The sequence below is a fragment of the Pararge aegeria genome, chromosome 6 (genome assembly GCF_905163445.1).
Source record: "Pararge aegeria chromosome 6, ilParAegt1.1, whole genome shotgun sequence".
In the NCBI taxonomy this organism is placed as follows: Eukaryota; Metazoa; Arthropoda; class Insecta; order Lepidoptera; family Nymphalidae; genus Pararge; species Pararge aegeria.
In genome coordinates this window covers 17,080,143-17,096,261 of record NC_053185.1, presented here as the reverse complement: position 1 = coordinate 17,096,261, position 16,119 = coordinate 17,080,143, and the positions used below count along the sequence as shown (strand labels likewise).

The following is a 16,119-nucleotide window of genomic DNA, read 5'->3' as shown; positions in this document are numbered from 1 at the left end:
ATGGGTAAAGTTTTATGCCGCTTTCTGTAGATATAATAAGTACGAGTATAGTATAATCGTTTGAATCGGAGACCCTGACACAATTCGCTTGATTCACGACTTAGCAAACAACACCGCATATGCCTACAGGCTATATCACATTACATTATGAAATGTGCTTTCGTAGGTGTCTAAGTAACATTCAAAACGTTTAAAGTGTAATTTACTGGAAACAGTTAAGTATTGCACCCAGTCGGCTTAAAATTCATATACAATGTACATTTGATATACATTGATAACACATGCTAATTCACGATATACTGATTCCCGAATGGTGATGAAAGGTTAATGTTTTGCCGACCTTCCTGGCGCAGATTGAGCACTTAATCTTATATTATTTACCATTACATAAGTAAAAGAAACGAATTAATGTGAATGGAATAAAACCACATTTAATGAATCAAGGTTACTATAATTTTTAATAAATATCTTAATGACAAGATTGCCTGGAAGCAAGCAGCTCCGCTTTCATCTCAAACAATATAGAACAATGTATATTGTATAAAATTATGTTGGGAAAAAGCAACTGCTGAGTTTTTTGCCGGCTTCTTCTCTGTAGATTCTGCCTTTCGAACCGGTGGTAGAGTCACTACATACAGTCACACATGAATTTTGAAAGTGCTTATATTAGGCCGTATGAACTGAACTTTTTTTTTTAAGTAAATGTCATCCTAAGGACTACCTTTAAAACATGCGTACCCACGGTAATTAATGTGCCATATATTTTTGCATTGGTATTTTGAGTTGAAAAACTTTGCGCTAGGTAAGTTTGCACAATGTGCAATTTTTTTTTATTGATAATTAAAAACCCTCAACGTTATACTTCCGTTTGAAGTTATGTATGTTTTCCCACATTTTCAAAAGTTTTACGGCGAAATTCAGAATTATATTCCATTCCAACCAGTTCTTGCTGCAATGTTTTTTTGTAATTTCTTATGAATACCAAGGCATTTAACCTACTTTACTTATGACGGCCGATTTCATGCGAGGTATAACTAACATTACGGGTGCGAAATAAATTCTGTACTACCAATTACCTTATTAATGAAGAATTTCATTAAAAAATCTTTATGGTTTTAACTGCTTTAGAATTTATTTTCAGGAAAATTAAACTGTTGTCCATGTTTGCCATACAAGTATAGGTGCTTATGGTTTATAGTAATAAATGATGGGTACAAGCGGATAACCCACCAAGTGGAAAATCGCCTATAAACAGAGAAACATCGTAAGGCATGTTGGGAACGCGACCAACAAAGTCCGCCTTACGTCCAACAACGTCAGGCATAGCTGTTATGACGTTACTTACACCGGTGACCACGCCTTTCAGACTGGAAAACTGGCGGTAGAATAAAGCATGGAGATAGTACCTACATCCCGTTCGCGTGGTTTGGGAGAAAAAAGAGTGCAAAATACGTAGGTGGAGCTCCTGCGCATGAAGGACATGTCTGAAACTCCTTAGCATATTAACTAGTTACTGGCCACAGGGCTTAAGAGATAGACCCACAACGCTGTTATAATGCGGATTGGCCAGTCTGTAACCCGATTGCCCGAGAGTCGCAGGTTCAAATCCTATAGGTTCCGATAAGTTTTATATGCATTTTAAATTTTAAAAATTGATAATTGCTTCAAGTGTAGGTAAAAACACTAATAAAAATTATATTATATAAAAAAGCAATGTATCATCTCTTGTTTCAAACGTGTCTCATTGTAATATGGACCTTTGAAAAAGTAGATCTAAAAAAACTGCAACGTTTCCTACTAGATGACGCTACAGTCGCTATAAGACTGATGTGAAAGGCATATACTAATTTCGGCGTCGACGGTAGGAGAGCCGTAGCTTACTTGTTGAAAGCGCTCAGGCCGCGATTGCCCGAGAGTCGCAGGTTCAAATCCTGTCGGTTCCGAAAATTTTTATATGCATTTTAAATTCATAAAATTGTAACCCAGTTTTAGCAAAATATCAAAAAGTCGCCATTAGCACGGCAGATCATTGTCAAATGTATAACTAAGGCCCATAAACCAACATCGAGAAAAGAACAGGTATTGGGTTAATAATGCTTAAGGCTGAACTTGCGAATCCATTCTTAACATCGGCTTGTTAATAGAGACTTAGTGGCTACGAACAGTTTACTTCGTGCTACGATACGTAGCAACCTACACCGATACGCACAAAATTTTGCAACCAATAAAGCCGGTAGGAATCTATATATTCCAGCCTCGACAACTGTCTATCTATCCAATGCCCCTCTACTAACGCCCTACAACATAAATTAATAATCGTTCCTTAAATATGGAACGGAACAGAACGCAAAAGAGAATACCAAGATTTAGAAGATTATTGCACTAAGAACGGAACGCTAAAGAGGCCAAGATTTTTTTATAAATAAATATAAATCCATGATTGGTTTAAAACGTTGTTAGAGATAGATTGTTAATAAAAATCAATGTAATGTTTTAAGATGACATACTATCATAATATATAATCTACAGAGAAGAGTAGAAAAAATATTTGCACTACAAAATTCAAACTGCAATCTAAAGATTTTTAATTAGATTGATTTTATTTATTCGGAGCGTAAATCAGCCCCTTTAAAAGAAAACAGGATTCTAGTGGAGTCCACACTATTAATTATTGTTCTACGATGCAATTTAAGGAACATAATAAAAAAAGAAACCCGTTTGTTTCCTAAATCTTAATAATGTCAAAAAAAAAGGCTTCAATATGTAAGTAATCCAAATATAAGATAAGAAAATCAAAATTTTCGTATATTATCTTAAGTACCTTTTAAATATTTATGTATGCCCTTTTATAAGCACTTACATTACTGACAAGACGTCCAATACTTCACTTAATTTTGTAACTTACTTACTTTATAACTTTTGTTACCCTCAACCTCAAAAAATATTTACGCCCTGTGATCCCGATTGGATCACCTAATTATATGTTTTAAATTCCAACTTTTAATGTTCATTTTATGTGGAGAAAAATGACTAGACAGACCGATACACGAGGTACGTTTCCATTAAGAGTTGCAGTTAGTACAAGCACTTTTTTAATATGTAGACTAATAAAACGGAAAGTTGGGTACTGACATTTTAGAAATGAGGAAGCGCATTGTATATGTCTATGGAGTTTTAACTATACCAGTAGAGATTCTTTCGATGCCTTGCGGTTATATGAAAATATAAAATAAATATACTACGACAATACGCACATCGCTATCTAGCGCCAAAGTAAGCGTAGCTTGTGTTATTGGTACTAAGATGACTGATGCATATTTCTATGAATAACATACATAATACATATAAACACCCAGACACTGAAAAACATTCATGCTCACAGACATTTTTCAGCAGTGGGAATCGAACCCACAGCATTGGGCTCAGAAAGCAGGTACGTTGCAAACTGCGCCAATCGACCGTCTATCGTAGAAAGATGAGGGTGAATTCGAATGCAATCGTTCCTTAGGACACTCCTAACTAGCCCGTTGAATACCAGTAGACTCCCCCTATACCGATAGACGATTCACCAACTAGAAGACCAACTGAAGAACCCAAAGTGCAAATTTTAAAACATTACTTCTATGCTGGCCCCGTATAGAAGCCGATGGAAGCAACTGGTATGCACAGGGTTGCAATTACACAATAGCCATGACGTTCAGCAATGAAGAAACGACTAGAGACAGAGGTGAAAGAGAGAGCAATAGCCAGGTAAGCTGAGAGCGACACAGACAAAAGTTAAACTGCCAAGTTAAAGAGGAACAAACACTTGCACATGAAAGATAAAAGGAAAAGATTAATAAAAATAAGTACGTCAAATAAATATTGAAGGCAAGTAACGGCAGTTGCATTGCAGCTAGAAGTATGTCCAGTAGACCTTGGCCGATGCAATTTATTAATCTTATACCAAATCCATAGTTCGTAGTTATCTACGATTTAGAGGTTAAATATGCAACTAAGTAGAAACGATTTTTTTTATATTTGGTTTTGCAACACATTGATTCATTTCGATGTATTCGGGTATCGCTATGTAGAAATCTATTAAGGGTAGCACCCCTCCCAGGTTATTGTGATGCTATATTAAACTTTTCCTATCAGGTAAGATCGCAGACAAATTCATTTTCATCGAGTTCGCTCATCATTATCAGCCTACTAATCAGAGAGGCATCAAGAGCTCACCACGTTGCTTAGCGTATTCTCAGATGAACAGGTTTAAATAGCACCAACATCCAAACTCGGGCTGGTACTGAGAATTTTTTAATATATAACCCAAATACCTGTTGCCCTGACCCAGTTATGGAACCAAGGATATCGTGATCCGGAATCTAACGTGCTCCAAACACGAATGGGAATACATCGAACGTAGTACGATTGATAACATTTAAAAATGGCGCCAACCAATCGCCATTTTGTTTTTATTTTGAAAAGATTATAGCGAGTGCCACTTGGGATGATGTAAAGATTCTAACGATACCTTAAACAACTAAATCTGTTCACGCATTCTGAAACGTTCAGAAGTATTGGTCGAATAATAAAACGAACACACATACATATGTACATGAATGATTAAAAATAATATCTTACATTTATGGAAATCCGCCATTGTTCCTCTGGAAAGGCTAATGAAGTTCAAATAATATAATTTATAACTAAGAACTCACCATATTATCAGTGATAACCAGGTTGTCGGCGCTTTTAGCGTAATACCGAATTCTTATTCGCGATATCTTGCTCAATTGCCCTGCTGGGGCAAACGTCGGGCAATCACTGACGATGGTAAACAAAACCCCCACGATAACGGTCGAATTATGCTGACGTCCTTGGCCGATGCTACCAGGCGGTGGTCAACCCGACTGTTCGCCAAGGACACCTCTTATCGCGTACACGCGTAGGTAATTAGAAACTACAATCACAATGGCGTTCTCGACCACGCAAGATTTGAGAAAAGGGGTCTCTCAGATTTTAGTGGGTTATTTGGTTCGGAGTTTTGAAGAAAGTGTTATGTCGCGGACGAGGTCAAGTGAGAAATTGCTGCATAGCAAGTAGACTGCGGTGTTTTGTGGGTTTAGTACGACTGGAAATGTTAGGTATTAGAAACTATATAATGATTTTTTTTTTATTCAAACGTTTAACAGTGCATGTAGTCTGTTATGGACAATAGGTAGATACACGTTTCAGGAATTGCTTTTAAATAATAATCAGTTTTGGAACGGGTATTAAATCAAGCGGTTCTCTGGAGTTCGTGGAGATGAACTCTTATAACCTCGTTGGTTTAATGTTAAGCATAATCGATTTCGGCTAACAAGGAATAGGTTCTGATTAAAAGATTGGTTTGAAATTGTTAGGTATTGGACTTTTAAGTTATTCGTAATACTATCCGCAGTAAGGAAATAATCGCTTTCAAGTGTGAATCCCTGTGCTTCGGAGAGCACGTTGCGCCTTTTTATTATCGCTTCCGTTAAAGCCCACAAAGCCCTATTGGAGCAGCGTATGGGAGAGAAGGCGTATGCCCAGCAGTGGGACTTTAATAGGCAAGGATGATTTCTAAGTATATAAGTAGAAAGATTACGAGGTGGGTAAGGCAAATCATATCACTCCTTTTACAGTCCCATTTCTGGGCATTGATTGATGCTCATTTTACCCAGCAAACCAGTGCTCAAAAATGCTTTGTTCATCGCGGAAATGCAGCCGATCTTGGCACCATTCCACGCGGGCATGTCTTTTGTAGTGATTAGTTTAGGTTTTATTTAGTTTGGTAGTAAAGAAACTAGACACGTGTACTTAGTTTACAGTGGCCCATTCACGGGGTAATCCTTTGCTTGACAATCAGTCGCAAGGGAGATCGCTAACACGGATTGCAAGTGTACCCAAGTTACACCTTTCTGTGTAAATAAGTAAATAAATAAATATACTACGACAATACACACATCGCCATCTATCCCGAAAGTAAGCGAAGCTTGTGTTGTGGGTACTAAGGTGACTGATAGCTTAGGCACACTTGCATAAACATCAGCAACACCAAAGTAAAACCTAGCACTAGTTGGAAGGAATTGGTTTATCTGCCCATTGTAACCCCAAATCGTAGTTCTGAGCATAGTGCATGAAATTCGAAAATGCGCGTCAGAAATGTTTTTTATTATTGGTGGTAAAAGAATACCAGAATACCAGGTTGTTGAAGTTACGCTGAATGAAAATCCATTTAACGTATCCTCGATAAACTCACGTTCCTAGTTTTATATAAGTACATTCCTTGTTATCCACCTAGACAACAAGGAATGGTAACTAGGTATTTGCGTTACGCCTGCCTTTACAATAGAATGATTATTATATTTATATTGTTAGTAATATATAGGTAATATTGTTTGCTGTATGTTATCACCACCCTCATTAAAGAAATAATTCTACGCAAGAATTATTCAGAATGAACGCGGCACACGCAAAACTTTGAATATGTAAATATAAAGAAACGAATTATGTAATAACAAAACAAGATTCGGCCATTATTTTACACCTAGTTAAATACTTTGGTCATTATCTGAAAAGTATAATATGTACTTTTTTAGTCACGTTGCGATATGTAAATTCTGTGTAGATTGTAGGTACAAGCCACTCATAAACCCCAGGGGTATGTTCATCATATATATAAATACGTACCGCCCAGCTTTTCAGTAGCATATTTTTAATATTTAGCAGTTTTATTCAATCGGTGCCAACAAGTATCATGAAGTACCAACGTTCAAAAAGAATCCGCCTAAATAACTTTTTATAATAACGTAAGTAAGGTAAGTAAAGTAAGTAAGTAAGGGAAAAATAAAGGCAACTCCTTCAGGGTACGACGACGGTTGGATACGACGAAAAAGCTTAAAGTCGCTGTCTAATGTGCTGAAGCTGAATAAAACTAGCGGGATTCGCTTCGAATTCGGATTGTACGGACCTCGAGGCTACTCGGGATTGTTTCATGGGTATAAAAACTATGTCTAAGGGGTATATAAGTATGGTTTGCTTCACGTCCATGTTAAACATAGCGGCAGCCGGTTAGAGGCTCGATCAAAACTTTCACTTTCACTTCAATATTTTTATAATTATGAGGAAAGTGAAGTGAAGTGGGAATATACTCACAGGTGACTCGGGCGTGTACACTGGCAGGGATATGACTGTGAATGGCTCGTCGTCGCTATCTTGCATGGAATCAGCTGGGTAATGCCAACGATACCTGCTTGGACGCCACAGATTCAATCTATTCACTTTATTATTATAAAGAAAGTGAAGTGAAATATAAATATACTCACAGGTGGCCCGGCATGTAAACTGGCAGGGATATGGCTGTGAATGGCTCGTCGTCGCTATCTTGCATGGAGTCAGCTGGGTAATGCCAATGATACCTGCTTGGACGCCACAGGTTAAATCTATTGACATTATAAATATAAGGAAAGTTAAGTGAAGTATAAATATACTCACAGGTGGCTCCGGCGTGTAAACTGGCAGGGATATGACTGTGAATGGCTCGTCGTCGCTATCTTGCATGGAGTCAGCTGGGTAATGCCAATGATACCTGCTTGGACGCCACAGGTTCAATCTATGTACATTATAAATATAAGGAAAGTTAAGTGAAGTATAAATATACTCACAGGTGGCTCCGGCGTGTAAACTGGCAGAGATATGACTGTGAATGGCTCGTCGTCGCTATCTTGCATGGAGTCAGCTGGGTAGAGCCAGCGATACCGGCTCGGACGCCACACTTTCGCTCCTTTATACACTTTAATGTTTAAAAGTACCTTGCTTTATTATTATCAGTGTCCAGCTTTCTAAGTCTTAATATTTTCACATAGATTATAAATATATTATTATAATTTATGACTTCATTCGAATTTATATATCTTTTAAGAAATATATATATTAAGGGGCTACTTAAGTTAATTAACTGGTAGATTATTCATTCATTTCTTTTTAAGACTAGCTTATTTGAGAGCACGTGCAAAATATTTTTTAGTTTAAGTAATAAAAAACAAGTGGTTCAAATCTTTAAAAATAATTGTATGAATGCAAGTAAGCACGCGAGAAGAGTTGGATCTGTTAGGAAGCAGGTTTCATCGTTTACGTTTCATGTTATTTTCTCCACCAGCAGTTAAAATAAATGAAACATTTCTCCTTAAAATTTTAATTTCGGTAATAATATTTGTCTCTTTTATAAGTATGAAGTATGAATGTTTTGAATATCATGATTGAGTTAATGGTAATTAGGGGTATGGATAACACGCACGAAACCATGAAACAAAATAAAAATGTGTTGATGTTTTATGAGTGACTACAAAAGGCTACAAAAATATAATAGATATTTATCTCCAAAAGTCATTCGCGTTCAACACCTTTAAGCTGGCCTTACACTTCCGGAATATCTCTCGGAATTCGTAATATGTAATTATAATCTTAAATTTCAGCACGTTGCCTTACACATAACTTTAAACTTTACTCTTGTCTCACAGGAAAAAGTTCTTTATGGAAGAGAAAATAATACTAATCGCAATGCTCTTGACTACATAATAAATAACTGGTAATCTTCTTCGTAAAATAAAATAAATAAATATACTACGACAATGCACACATTGCCATCTAGTCCCAAAGTGAGCGTAGCTTGTGTTATAGGTACTAAGGTAACTGTTGAATATTGTTATGAATAAAATAAATAAATACTTATAATATACAGATAAACACCCAGACACTGAAAAACATTCATGTTCATCACACAAACATTTTCCAGTTGTGGGAATCGGACCCACGACCTTGGACTCAGAAAGCAGGGGCGCTGCCCATTGCGCCAATCGGCCGTCCGCCTGTACGGTTCGACCGGCCGACCGTCAAACGTGCCTTACGTGCTTTAATCCTAAATATTCCGAACCGGTATTCAGAACGCTCGTCAGTATCATTCTTACAGATTGATCTGAGAAATTCATAATCTAAAAAAGTCAGAATATGTGTGCAGCATACTGACCATGTATGGAATTACAAGCATTCTGAATTAATAATATGAATCCAGAGAGACATTCCAGCTTTGTGAGTCCAACCTTCGCTCATTTATCGACTCAATAACTTTTCAATAAAATTTCGAAATCGATTCAACTCAGCCTTAAGCTTCACCGTTGTCTAGTCTACTAGACGGTTGATGAGTTGTCGACGACTTATAAGCGAGCTTTTGACAAACTCCCTGGCGCAACGGTGAGCGCTGAGAATTTTAGTAGTAGGTCCCTGGTTCGATTCCCTGCAAATTGGGAATTAATTTTCTCTGGCCTGGCGGGAGGCTTTGGCCGTGCCTAGTAACTACCCTACCGACAAAGACCTGCTGCTGCTTTCCACCAGGTGAGATTGCAGACAAGAGCTAATTTGTAGTCCAAAAAAAAAAGAGCTATCGATAGTCAGAAGTGTAAGACGAGTGGGAAAATCGTTATAATAATAAAATAAATATACTACGACAATACACACATCGCCATCTAGCCCCAAAGTAAGCGTAGTTTGTGTTATGGGTACTAAGATGCCTGATGAATATTTTTATGAATTATATACATAAATACTTAGAAAATACACATAAAAACCCAGACACTGAAAAACATTCATGATCATCACACAAACATTTTCCAGTAGTGGGAATCGAACCCACGGCCTTTGGTTCAGAAAGCAGGGTCGCTGCAAACTGCGCCAATCGGCCGTTATGCACTCATATCTGACTATTTTCAGTTTTTTGATGGTCTCTAGATGATTCCTAAGCTACTTTTGGATCTACCAATGTATAAGTTTAAGCATTTTCTTAAAACGCATTTATAACAGCAACGTTATTATACAATTGATGGCAAGGTTGCTTTGAAGCATACGGCTCCGCTTTCATCTCTTACAAGAGAAAATAATTAATGTTGAAATGAAAAAGGTCAATTGTTGGTGTTGGAAAAGTGAACTGCTAAGTTTCTTGCCTTGGTAGAGTCACTACACACGGACAGACTTGACGTTTCAAAAGTGCTTGTATTAGGCCTACTTGAAATAAATGAATTTTGAATTTTGAATTTTGCCGGTCTCTTCTCGGTAGAATCTACCTTCCACACCGGAGTTAAGAGTCACTACAAACAGAGAGGTTGTTGAGAGTGTTTATAGACTAAGCTTACTTGAAATAAATAAAATTTAGAATTTGATTACGATTTAAACAGCTCCTCTTCTGGGTTTTAGTGATACTGTTTCGTCAATGTGTAGGGATGACGTCATAACTATCCATTGCATTGCATATTTGCATATTAGTTACCTGTAAACGTTATATTACGGTTGATTTGATCGGAAAATTGCTGGGCAAGGGTTTTGCCTTGAGAATGGGGCACTTGAGTCGCCTTGAGAGATTACCTTCAATTTAAAACTAATAATCTGAACATTTAACATGAAATGTTATTTGATAGGGGTTTAATTTAGTTATTACGTTCTTGCTGTCGAACAAAAAATTGTGATAATGGTGAAGTAAAGCCCACCAACCTACACTGGAGCAGCGTGAGTTTATGCCTAAGACCCTCTGTCTTATAAAAAAGAAGTCTGTGCCCAGTAGTGGGACATAAATAGGTAATAATAATGATAATCGACATAAATGAAGTATAGACTTGGGCAGACGGGTTGGTGGTCGCAGTAGGTAGGAGTACCACAGAGATCGAAGCTCCCAATCTCAATTTCCTTAGTCGTAATCGTACGACACCCGCGGGTATAGGTGGTGGTAACTTTATTATGATCTGCCATCACCACCCACTACACGCACATGCGAAAATGTGTCGGCCATTTTATGGAAAAGTGATTCGAAATAACAATAGCTACACGATATTGCAATACCCGGCGTTACCACTTGAGCTGTCAACGGTAAATATCGAATTTGTCACGCGACCGTTACTTAAGTCACGTAACTAAGAGAAACATTATATTAAATATAAAGAAATAAAGTGAGAAAGTGAATGGGCGCTTTTTATATTATGCGTGTGTATTTATCGATTTTTTCACGTTCTTACGTCTCTGCACTCTGCTTATTTTTTTATTTTCTCTACAAGCCCTTGACTGAGTCTAAGATCGTTAGGGGTGAACCTGTTGGGGGTATGGCAGTTATATCAAACCCGTACCCCTAATCCGTTTCCACGCGACCGTACCTGAACGCTAAATCGCTAAGCAGCACGTCTTTATCTTTCTTTGTAACTAACCACAGCAGAAGTCCTCCACCAGACAAAACTGACTGATGGACGTCCACTACTGAACATCCGTTTATTGCATCGATTTCCAGACTGTTATAGAGTTAAAAATATGGCTAGAATTTTTTAATATTCTGTATTTAATATTCAATTTAGTGAATTGGAGGTCCCTGGGTTTAATTTTCGGTTCGGGAAGAATATTTGGATTGTATTTCTCTGTAAAAATTTAATGTGAGTGAATCAGTGTAGTTAGGAAATTTGATCTGAGTACCTAGAGCCAGACTCAGTATGTCTAACAGTCCGATAGACTTCAATATCAAACGAGTCTCTTAAATAGTGAGATGCCAGACTGCGTTAACATTTGCGCACTTTGTAACCCTGAAGTCATTTTAAATTAAAACGAATCCATACTATCTATTATAAATATGAAAATGTGTTTGTTCATTGGTTGTATTGTCTATTACTGTTGGTTGTTTGAACCAGCACACGAGAACCCGATCAGCAGGTCCTCAAAAATTACAGGTACTAGGAATAAGAATAAACGACCAAATCTTGCAGCGGAGTAAACGAATTTAATTCAAATATTGGTATTTAAACTTTTGATCATAAACAATATAGAATAATAGAGTTAGGCACTTTTCACACTATCTAGTCACAAACACAGTTAGTCCACACCATCAGCTTTATCGTGCTGATGTCATTGGCGATGACAATACCTATGTTCGGCTTAACCACTGTACCAACCTTGATGAAATTTGGCACATACATATGAAGCATGTTGGAGAAGGTCAAAAACTAACGTTTTCACGGTTTTTTTAAACCGAAACAAGCTTATGTATTAGCCCCCCTTAAAGAGCATTGACGGCGTTAATGTATAAGAAAATTTAAATAAAAATCAAGCGCTTTTGTTATTATTAAATATTATATAAAAGTTTGATGTTAATTTAAATAAATAAACATCAAAATAATGGCATTCATTCAAGTGTGATTGACCACTGCGCAATGCGCATGTCAACTTTCGGTACCCACTCTTTATTACACGGCAAATACTTTAGCCGATAGTTTAACGCATTAAATAGTTCTGAACAAACTTAAACATATCTTATCCAAGAAAACAAAAATAACAATAAATGTGCCAAATTTTAAAAAGTTTTTTTTGAAACCACAAAAAGGAAGGCCGTAAAATTTAAAATTTTATCGTAGCAACTCGTATTATGTCGTAGGCAATCCGTAGCATTCAAAGTTTCTTGGATCTAGGAATCGCATTTTAGAAAAACTATTTTCTTATTTCGGATACACATCAAGATCTAATACCTAAGTATCGTCTTTTAAAACGAATTAGTAAAATGCATGAAAGAATTCACTTCTAATATACACAATAAAAAAAATTTAAATATAAATGCAATAGAGTTAGTTAGACAGAAGGTACAAACAATTAGGTGGCGAAATGGAAGACTTTAAAACAAAAAATATTTTCTGGTTAGCTTGACCATGACGCAACTGAAAAACTACTCTCGCTTCACTATGAGGATAACTGAAATTATTGTTGTTATGAAATGCACGAAATGAATGCATTATTAAATACCCAATTTTGAAATGAATTGTTTCAACAATTGCTTAACTTTGCCAATGCCAATCGAGTGAAAAATAATAACACAACACGAAAACAAACATTTTTAAATGTTAAATAGGCATCCGCGTTACAAATTACCTAGTGTGCAAATATATAAATAAATTTAAAAGCGGGTTTTCTTTAAGCAAACTGTAATTCACACTTATGCCACTTTCACTAAGCCGGAGTTTAATCGGAAATTCAATTGCAACCGATTATATAGATACGTCGTCTTTACGTGCCGCCATATAAGGTACTAGACCTAAGTAAAACAGCTGATGAATCCGCACCAACAAAACAAAGCCTCCACTGTGGTCAAAAGAAGAACGTAAACGTCACAATGATATAAGAAAAACAGACCTTATAATGTAACCTTAAAGCTTTAAGTTGCACGAGAAAGCTCTGCGCATAGGTCAGTTCGACAACAACGACTGTTTAGATTTGAATACGGCGTTGGCGCGGGGCGGTCGACAAACCAAGGTCACTCTCGGCTAATCCACGCAACCCAAGAACAGCTCAGCACTAAACCGATATACATCGAACTTCATAATTAAAAGCCCTTTATGGTGGTCTAACGTGCTACAAATATTAAGGAAAGGCTGTCGAGGAACACGCGACACGATAAGCTTAAGGATTACGCATTACAAGATTAAGTGAAATTAGGCGAAGGTTGTATCAAACGCTGGACCTTGATCCAAATGTTTGAATTGCCCAGTAATTTTGCCAGACTTGATTGTTATTTGGAACGTTGTGAAAACTATTATGAACGACTTATACGTATACATAAGAGAATTTAACTATTTGCCGCTGCTGAAAATTATCTTTCTTACAAAACTTATTTACTGAACGATTACATTAGTAGTTAGTTTGTTATTTACAAAAACTAACTTAATTAAGTTAATTGCCGTGTCTACATAGATATTACATGCCGCAAATATATAAGTTGTAAAGCATATTTTTTTAGCCCTTGAATGCAATCTCACCTGGAGGTTATTGATGATGAATCTAAGACTACACTAAAAGGTTATCCGGTTTTCAGTATAACCTGTTAGGGTGAATGGCAGTTATATTAAACCTATACACCTAATTGGTTTCTAAGTCGTACTGGAACGTATAATTAATAAGAGGCTCATTTTGTCGGCGTATGCCTCCCACTATACCAGACCAGATAAAAATCAGAAATTATAAATTTTGAAATTGCACCTACCTGGCTCGAACCTAGGACGTCGACCTTAAAGCTTGAGCGCACACCGCTGCGACGGGGTGGTCGAAAACAATTAACGACAGATTATACATACAAGGAATAAAATGGAAATAGAGGTGTAGGGTAAAATTTCATTTGCATGACCGCACCATTGTCGGAGGGCTGTCGAAATTGGGGATATAGGTCAAGCGTCCGATGGCGTTTGAGCTCTGTACGTGATACGCGAAATTGCAAGGAAGTGTACACGTAAACGATCGACGGCACGGAACTGTGCGAAGACCTACTCTTTTTTAAGGTTCCGTACTCAAACCGGAACAGCTTTGTTGCCTACTGGTTAGCCCACTAGTTCTTTTTTTATTTTATTTTAATAAATGTAGGGCCGGTTAGATGGTACACCTCGGCCCCAAGTCTGCTATTTTCGCCTGTTTACAGAGCAACACATCGTAGGGCATCCAAGTAGCAACGTATACCGCCCTGTGTCCGTCAATCTGAGACGTAGGTAATAAGCACTCATGTGCCTATAAATACACCAGCAACGCACTTCGGACCAGAACACAGCGTTGCAACAATGCTCTTTAGCGGCAGAAATAAGCTTGCTAGCACTACATCCCCGGATGAGCTCGGTAAGAAAAAGCTTCTATTACTACTAGATCGCGAGGTTAGATTTCTCTCTGTTGCCAAAAATGAGTGGCTATTGAGATATTATGCTAAGAAATTCTCTCAGTACCAGCTCAAAGCTTGGCGCGGTGTCCATCCCTGGGCACTTTACTGGTCGATCTCGGTTATAATCGCTAATAGTATGTGATAGTCCATCCACCCACATCAGAACAGCGTGATGTATGCTCTGAAAATATCTATATGTATAAATCTCTATCTGTGAAAGCCCCATCAAATCAGTTAAAAACTTAGACTCACATAATGTTACACAGACATACAAAAATTATAAAAAAATGGTTTATCTATGTTAATCATATAAATATGAGCTGAATAAAAGCAAAGACGTACATTTAACTTAAGGAATTTCTCAGTAGATATAATAATAATAATAATAATAATAAATAAATATACTACGACAATACACACATTGCAATCTAGCCCCAAAGTAAGCGTAGCTTGTGATAAATGATAAATTAGCAGATTAGCAGTTACTCTCTCTCTCTGCAATACATATGAAGTGTCTAACAAGGTTTTCGTTTTTTCATGACAAAAAGATCATGACATGTCCACGATCCAAGCTATATGCTATAATGCCAAGATCAGGTTAGCTGTACAGCCATGCCATAGGTTACGAAGGCTATCTTTGAAATCCCACTGGCGTTTTTCCTGGATAAACAGTACCTTTTGTCCATCTCCAAGCTGCAAGCCGTATATGAACCAAATTTCATTAACATCGGTACAGTTGTTCAACAAAGATTATATAATAAAAATACAAACAATCATACAAATAAATAAACATACAGACCCATTTTCGCACACGCAAAGATTTAGTATAGTGTATGTTTTAACGGCTTTTAAATAATTTGTTTGACGGCCGACTGGCGCAGTGGGCAGCGGCCCTGCTTTCTGAGTCCAAGGCCGTGGGTTCGATTCCCACAACTGGAAAATATTTATTTAATGAACATGAATATCTTTTAGTGTCTGGGTGTTTATCTGTATATTAAAAGTATTTATGTATATTATTCATAGAAATATTCATCAGTCATCTTAGTACCCATAACACAAGCTATGCTTACTTTGGGGCTAGATGGCGATGTGTGTATTGTCGTAGTATATTTACTTATTTATTTAATAACTGAAAACAAATAAAATAATACAGACTTCATCTAGAATGTCGTCCTCAAGATTTAATATATTAAAAGAGCAATGGAAAATTGTTTACGTAATAAGACTGTAGAATGTACGCATAATCTTACCTTTATTAGTAAGATGCCGCAACTTTGTATTAGTAATATAGAAGATAAGAAGCCTGTTACATAAAGTCGATCAAGAAAATACGAGTAAGTTAGGTTCTATATATTACTAACTTCCTGTTACTGTAAAGCGTTTCAGGAAATTAAAATCTAAAGTGG

General features: G+C 36.9%; 1 protein-coding gene across 1 annotated transcript in view; it reads right to left on the bottom strand.

Moving 5' to 3' along the window:
* LOC120624310 (echinoderm microtubule-associated protein-like CG42247) overlaps positions 1 to 16,119 on the bottom strand; it is a 40,757-nt gene that overhangs the window by 15,420 nt on the left and 9,218 nt on the right. The gene's annotated exons all lie outside the window — the stretch shown is intronic.